At 47.2% G+C, this 7,801-nt stretch overlaps 1 long non-coding RNA gene across 1 annotated transcript; it reads right to left on the bottom strand.

Moving 5' to 3' along the window:
- Positions 1-460: 460 nt before the first annotated feature.
- On the bottom strand, positions 461-5,383 carry LOC123749797 (uncharacterized). The gene is made up of 2 exons (XR_011225387.1): positions 5,003-5,383; positions 461-870 (listed from the first exon to the last, which is right to left on the bottom strand). It is a non-coding gene; the product is annotated as an uncharacterized lncRNA (long non-coding RNA).
- Positions 5,384-7,801: the final 2,418 nt, after the last annotated feature.

Below are 7,801 nucleotides of genomic sequence, written 5' to 3'. Positions count from 1 at the left end.
TAGTAACAAACTCTGCAGAAACCTAATGTCCTAATGTCTAGAATTAGCAGTGAGGCGAATGTAACAAATCTAATACTAAGTATAACGGGACACCAAAGTGAACAACATAACATAAGGGAAACCCTAGCTGGAGAATAATCAGGCGGCAGAAAACATAGTGACTGGGGAAGCCTGATAAGTATTTGGAGAAGAAAATAACCCCAGGCCAGAGGCCGAGCCGCCAAGGAAGGAATTACCTGACAAGGTAGGGCTTACTAGTAGAATGTCTGTAAAGTCAAAGTAGTAGCTGCGGACAGCGGAACACTTGGGGACGGGCGCTGCACCCCCACCCAGCAGGCCAGCAGGCCGGACCCCCCCCCGAAGGGCGAGTGCCCGCTGGCCGCGAGGGAAACCTCAGGGAGGCAGAGCAACTACGCTACAAAACTAGGAAGGAAGGAGGACAAACTGGAGGAGCTCGCACATCGCCTCGACTTATGCCCCCTGGCCTTGGCCCGTGGGCGACGGTCGGTGAAGGTGGGGGGCAGGGGCGGCTGTAGCAGCCGCGGCAGGGTCTGCCTCGGTGGTTCCCATGCCCTGAAGGCTTGTGACATGAGAGGGCCCCCGAGCCTGCGCGATGGGCGCCTGCAGCGTCGTCCAATCGTCGGCCGAAAAAGGTGGAGGCTGCGACGCTGTGCCACCCGCCGCTTTGCCGGCAGTGGCTTCTGGGAAGTGTGGTCGCCGTGCACATCAGAGCCGCCCGAGGAGGCCCCCGAGGGGGGGAGGCGAAGCGAAGGCCGGCTGCGTCCTCACCCCACTGCGCTGTTGTCCTCACGCGACGTCGCCCGAGCCCTCTTCCGTGTTGCAGTTGCTGCGTGATCCGGCTTCTCGCCACTGCGGAAAATGAAAAAGTAAGCATCGACAGGTCTAACGGGGGAAAACAGGCAGGGAGGCCCAGCTGCCGCACCGGCAACCGTCACATACACAAGTAGACAAAAGCAAGGTAAAGTTAAGTGTCCATAGTGATTGAGAATACCGGACATAGCCAATGCTATCGTAATAAAACCAATGTAATAAACTCTGAGCAGTTAAAATAGATTAAGAGAGTAATATTCATGTATAGATTGAACAGTAATATTCATGGTATAGTTTGGTTATAATAAGACCGTATTACTCATTGTATAGTTTGTTTATATTAAGACAGTATTAATCGTGGTATAGTATAGAAGAATTCAAACAATAATAATCTCAAAAGTAAAAACAAAATTATTTGAGTATCCCACTAGAAATGTACACTGCTTTAACACTGCAACAGTGTTATTAAGTAAATACCGGGCATAACTGGAGCTGGACTATGTAACAAATTAATCTTAGAAACTTAAATAATATAAATAACATATAGCGAGGCCAAAACAGTAAGAAAGGCATGAGGCGTAAGCAGTGCTAGAAACAGAGAATAAATAGCGGAGTAAATACAAGACAAACTGAAACTGAACAAGTAAATAGCTTAAGACCGTATTATAATATACTTGTATTTACGCTGAACAAATAAAAGATATAATATACTTGTATTTAAGCTGAACAAATAAAAGAGTAAACAGTGATAATCATGGATAAATTGGGTAGATTAAAGCAGGACTATACAAGGTATAGGATGGTTAGGTTGAACAGTAATATATGCATGGTATAGTTTGGATAGATTAAAATTGTAAAGTTCATGGGATAGATTGGTTAATTAAACAGTACTTATTCATGGAATAGATGGTCTAGAGTAAACCAATAATAGTCTCAAAAGTGAAAACAAAATTATTTGCATATCCCACGGTAATGGACACTGCCTTAACGCTGCAACAGGAATAGTAAGTAAAACAAGGCATAACTGAAAGCTGAACAAAGTAATAAAATAATTTAGGGAACTTAAATAAATGATAACATGGCGTAGCTCACCCAAACCGACAGACCGCTCTACGGCATGCGCCTACCCTGGAGGAGTAGAACAGAACAGTGAGAACGGGAGGGGAATAATATATTCTAATAATAGAATAAGACCGTAATATAATGTACTTGCATATAAGCTGAACAAATAAAAGAAACAGTGGTAATCATGGGAAGATTTGGTAGCTTAAAGCGGGATTAATCAAGGGATAGGATGGTAGGTTAAGCAGTAATGTGCATGGTATGGTTTGGATAGCGTAAAACTGTAATGTTCAAGGGATGGAATGGTTATTAAAACAGTATTAATCAAGGGAGAATGGCTAGCCTAGCAATAATATTCTCAAAAGTGAAACAAAATTAGTTGAGTATCCCACAGCAATGGACACTGCATTAACGCTGCTAGAGGAATAGTAAGTAAATACAAGGCATAACTAAGCTGAACAATGCAATAATTAATTTAGAAACTTAAATAAAAGATAATAACATAACATAGCCCACCCAAGCGGACAGACCGCCCGACGGCATGCGCCTGCGCTGGAGGACAGGACAGGGAAACAGGAGGGAACGTGTACGTGCAGGAACAACAGGCGGCTACCGAGTGGACGAGACGTCAAGGTACAAACGGGCCGGTCTACCCCGACCAGGCCAAACGGCTGGGGCGAACATAACGTGGGACACCGGGGCCAGCAAACACCTGGGGACGAACAAACCGGGATACACCGGCCAGCCCAAACGACTGGGTACGAGCAAGCCGGGATACACCGGCCGTCCCAGACGACTGGGTACGAACAGATCGGGCTACACCGGGCTACACCAACACCGGATGAGACTGAACATCCGTGTACGAACAAGCCGGGCTCCACCGGCCAGACAAAACGTCTGTGACGAGCAAGCAGGGCTGCGCCAGCCAGACAAACAGCTGAGACGAACAAGCTGGGCTACACCAGCCAGGCAAACGACTGGGACAAACAAGCTGAGCTACACCGACCGGACAAACAACTGGGACGAACACGCTGGGCTTCAACAGCCAGACAAACGACTGGGAAGAACAGGCTGGGTTACACCAGCCAGGCAAACAACTGGGACGAACAGACTGGCTTCAACAGCCAGACGAACGACTGGGACGAACAAGCAGGCTAAACCAGCCAGACAAACGTCTGGGACGAACGAACTGGGCTACACCCGCCAGACAAACGTCTGGGGCGAACGAGCTGGGCTACACCAGCCAGACAAACGTCTGGGACGAACGAGCTGGGCTACACGAGCCAGACAAACGTCTGGGCGAACGAGCTGGGCTACACCAGCCAGACAAACGTCTGGGCGAACGAGCTGGGCTACACCAGCCAGACAAACGTCTGGGGCGAACGAGCTGGGCTACACCAGCCAGACAAACGTCTGGGACGAACGAGCTGGGCTACACCAGCCAGACAAACGTCTGGGGCGAATCGAGCTGGGCTACACCAGCCAGACAAACGTCTGGGGCGAAACGAGCTGGGCTACACCAGCCAGACAAACGTCTGGGCAAACGAGCTGGGCTACACCAGCCAGACAAACGTCTGGGGCGAACAAGCTGGCCTACTCCGGCCAGACAACAACTGGGACGAACAAGCTGGGCTACACCAAGCGGCCAAACGTCTAGGGACGAACAGGCTGGGCTACACCAGCCAGACAGACGTCTAGACGAACAAGCTGGGCTACACCAGCCAGACAGACGTCTAGGGACGAATACGCTGGGCAACACCAGCCAGACAAACTTCTAGGACAAACAGGCTGGGCTACACCAGCCAGACAAACTTCTAGGACAAACAGGCTGGGCTACACCAGCCAGACAAACGTCTAGGACGAACAGGCTGGGCTACACCAGCCAGACGAACGTCTAGGACGAACAGGCTGGGCTACACCAGCCAGACGAACGTCTAGGTCGAACAGGCTGGGCTACACCAGCCAGACAAACGTCTAGGACGAACAGGCTGGGCTACACCAGCCAGACAAACGTCTAGGACGAACAGGCTGGGTTACACCAGCCAGACAAACTACAGGGACAAACAGGCTGTGCTACACCAGCCAGACTAACGTCTAGGAACGAACAGGCTGATCTACCCCAGCCAGGCAAAACGCCTAGATACGGACAAAACGAGCAACACCGGACGGACAAACAACTGGGACGAACAAGCAGGGCATCACCGTCCAGACAAACATCAGAAGAACATGCCGGACGACACCGGCTGACGCAAGTCAGCCAATAACAAGAAAGTGTTGGGCCTACCCACCGGGGCACCGCCGCCACAAGGGCGTCTCCTGCCCGAGGGCGAAAAGGGAGAAGGACAGGAAGGAAGCGAACACAGCCCAAGGCAAGCGCTCCTGGAGCTCCATGCCACGTGGGTGATGCCGTCCTTGGCATGGGCCCCTAGGGTCGGGCCCTAGGGACAAAGACAACTAAAAACCCGGCCAGGAGGCGTCGCCACCAGGGTGACGCCAGGACGCTCGCAGGGAACCTGGCCGGTCACGCACGTCCAAGTGCATCACGAACCCTGGCCCCTAGGGCCAAGCCAAGAGGGCGCAACAAACCAGGTTCCGGGGAAAACGCCTGGGACGGGGAAGGAAACGAAGGGCATCCTTGGGGCGAGTGCTTCACCGAGCTCAAAGCCACGTGGGCGCCGCCTACCGGGCGTGGGCCCCAGGGCTCAGAACCCCGGAAACCGCCGCGTGGCGTCGCCACAGAGGGCGATGCCAGACCACAGAAGGAGCCTGGCCGCGCACGCACGGCCAGGCGCGGGCGAAACATGGCCCCTAGGGCAAGCCTAGGGGCACAGCAAACCGGGGAGGGCACACCTGGGACGAATGGTCCACCGAGCACGCAATAGGGCCGGGCCCCAGGGCACAGGACCACCGAAACCAGGCCACATGAAGTCGCCGCAGATAACCAGCGCACCAGTCCCGACCTGGAGGAACGCCAGCAACCCCAGGGAGGCAAGCAGGCGGAAGGCCCTAGGGAACTAGCTAAGCGGAACGAACGGGCCGCGAGGGACGGCGCAAACACACGCCAGCACTGGGGGTAGTCCTGACTAACTTGTACAGGAAACTCTCTTACCTTAGGGTTTGCTGGGTAGGGCAGGGGGCCCCTGCGGTACCGGCCTGGGATGTGGAAGGCCCCAAAGGATCGGAGAATATCAGTTGTGGGACCATAGTAGCGGAGAGGGAGTCCGATTGCTTGAGAAATCCCGTGTACACAGTAAACAAAACGTAGAAGTGGTAAGGGTACTGGCCCACGTGTCGATGAGGCGTGGTGCTGAGCGTGGAGCCGCTTCGTGAATCTTGGACCTGGTCGGGAGAGGGAGTGAGAGCGGGACCTGACTTCCCGCGCCTTTTATGCCACCCAGGCTGGCCGCACCACGCCTGCGGGACGCGATGCGCAATTGTCTCTTCCTTCCCCCGTCAGAAACTCCACCGCCTTTCGTCAAAAGGCAGTGGGCCATTTGTTAACTGCTTCTGGAATCCTTCCTCGAATGTAGATGTTGCAAGGTGTGGGAAATTTTTACCCACCATATCTAATAATCATCTAAGAAATGTATAATTTCTATATCATATCTAAATCATATCAAAATCATATCTAAATCGTATCAAAAATCATATTAGAATCATGAAAAATTCATTATAGCTTGGTCCTGGATGACAATGGCACCATGAACACGTACGCAACAGGGGCCCTTTTGATGCCTACGTGACTTTGTACATGATCTTTCAAGGATCCAGAAGCTTCTAGAAGGACTTCTTAATTAAAAAACTATTGGAACATTGATTCAACATCCGGTAGGATTAAAAATCGAATCCTTAATAAGATTCAGTGGTACTTTCAAATACTACTTATAATCTTTAAATCTTATATCTAATTATATTATAATCACATCTTATTTCAATAATAAGTCTAGACTGTAAAAATAATCAATCAATATTCATTGAAGGCTACCGTGCTCAGAGAGCATGGCAGGGCGATGGGGGGCGAGAAGCGCCCACGACGATGCCTCGCGGCACTCCGCGTTTGTTTACAAATGAGTGAACAAGTGACTGATCCTTAGCGAACATTACCAGCTCAAGGACACCTTATCTAACATTTTTATCGCCAGTGAATACTCTCTAGAACTGGGGGAGTACCTGGACAATATCTACAAGGAAAATCCGTGAACATTCACATAAAATAGAGTGTATAGTGGAGATCAGTGACACGGTTTCCTCCACCTTCATTCATAAACTTTTATCTCGAATCATTCTTCTGCAACTGCAGGATAATCACGTAGCAACGCTACCAGATCATCATACAGCAACGCTGTAGCAAAATATCGTGCCTAAACTCGACAAGAGAGTTAATCAGTCTGGCAAACTTGTCAGACAGGCACCCCGACTGGCAGAGAAGTATATTGAAGGTTATTTAGTGTATGATTGGCCAATTGTATGCTTGTGTAACTTTAATATCCTATAAATCTGTCTGTTGGTTAAAAAGCGAGGCTAAGCCTCACATTTCAGTAAGTTTATTAAAATTGTAGTGTAGCTGTGAATCTTATCCAAGCACTGAACCTCATGAGTGTCCATTCTGTCAGAAAAGAATTCAGCCTCAATAAGTAAAAACCTCACAAGTGTCCATAGCGTGGGAAGAGATTCACTCAAGCTAACTGTATCATATAAATTGAATATGTCTGCATATATATTTGAATATATAAATTAAGTTATCAATTGTTTGCTTAGTTAATTTTTAAGTTATCATATAAGTTCATTTAATTGAATATAATTTCTAGTACTTGACAGTATTTAGACTACATTTAAGGTCATTTATTATACTTTTACAATTTAATTTGTTGTTTATAGTATAAGTACATATTGGCTGTTAAGTTATGGTACTAGGTTAGACTATGTATGTTTAAATCTCTGATTTAAACAGAGCCAGTGTTCAGTCAGATAACTGAATTTATCAAATCTTATCCTTGTATAAAATACAAGCTGATGTGAGATCCCTGTCTACAGGTGGATTGGAACTTCTATCAACATAGTCATTCACCCCACCTGTCCCTTACAGCCCACAGTTTGTCATTAGGAAAAGAGGATCTAGGATTTACAACCCTAGCTAGAGATTTTAGTTGAATTAATTTGCAGACAGTAAATTTTTAATTTAGTTCAGTACAAGTCCCTGGTAGTCTCCTCTTATATCAATCCCAGCAGGTTTTTCCCACATTAATGGTCCTTCGAACCTAGATAATAATGGTCCTTTATACCTAGATATTTATGATCATTCGTTTATCGAATATTTCAGTGCCAAATACATAAGAAACTTCTTGATTTTGCATTGGAATAATTCTTACATATTCTAGCCTAACCTAGCTATCAGCCAATATTTATCATAGCTATATATCTAAGTAAACAAATAGTTTGCAGTGGCTTAAGCCACCATATCCATTAACTAGTAAGCATTCATAACAAACTGATACTGTTTTGTGTTAAGAAACCACAGTACTTAATTATATCAGTGTCACAGACACAACTGCATCTTAATCATAAAATACCATTATCTACCTCATTGTGGTAACATTACATATATATTTAAGTGTATTATCTAGCATTATCTCTAATCTACTGATTTTCAGAGCTGCTCATTACATAATATTCTTTAAAAAAGTGTTATCATCACTGTAAGAGCATATCATTACAATCTAACTATAATCAACTGTATCAAACCCTATTCCAGGTAAAACCAGTAGACATTCTACTGTATTTTATCTAACAATTATTATGGTAACAGATTTTGTAATAACTTTGCAAAAATAGTGCCATTTACTATTTTTAAAAAATTATTACAGGATTTACCAACTTGGTGCATTCGTGCATTCGGGTCACAAATCAA

Source organism: Procambarus clarkii, chromosome 8, assembly GCF_040958095.1.
Source record: "Procambarus clarkii isolate CNS0578487 chromosome 8, FALCON_Pclarkii_2.0, whole genome shotgun sequence".
NCBI lineage: Eukaryota > Metazoa > Arthropoda > Malacostraca > Decapoda > Cambaridae > Procambarus > Procambarus clarkii.
The sequence above is the reverse complement of the archived record's forward strand: the minus strand, read 5'-3'. Positions and strand labels throughout refer to the sequence as shown.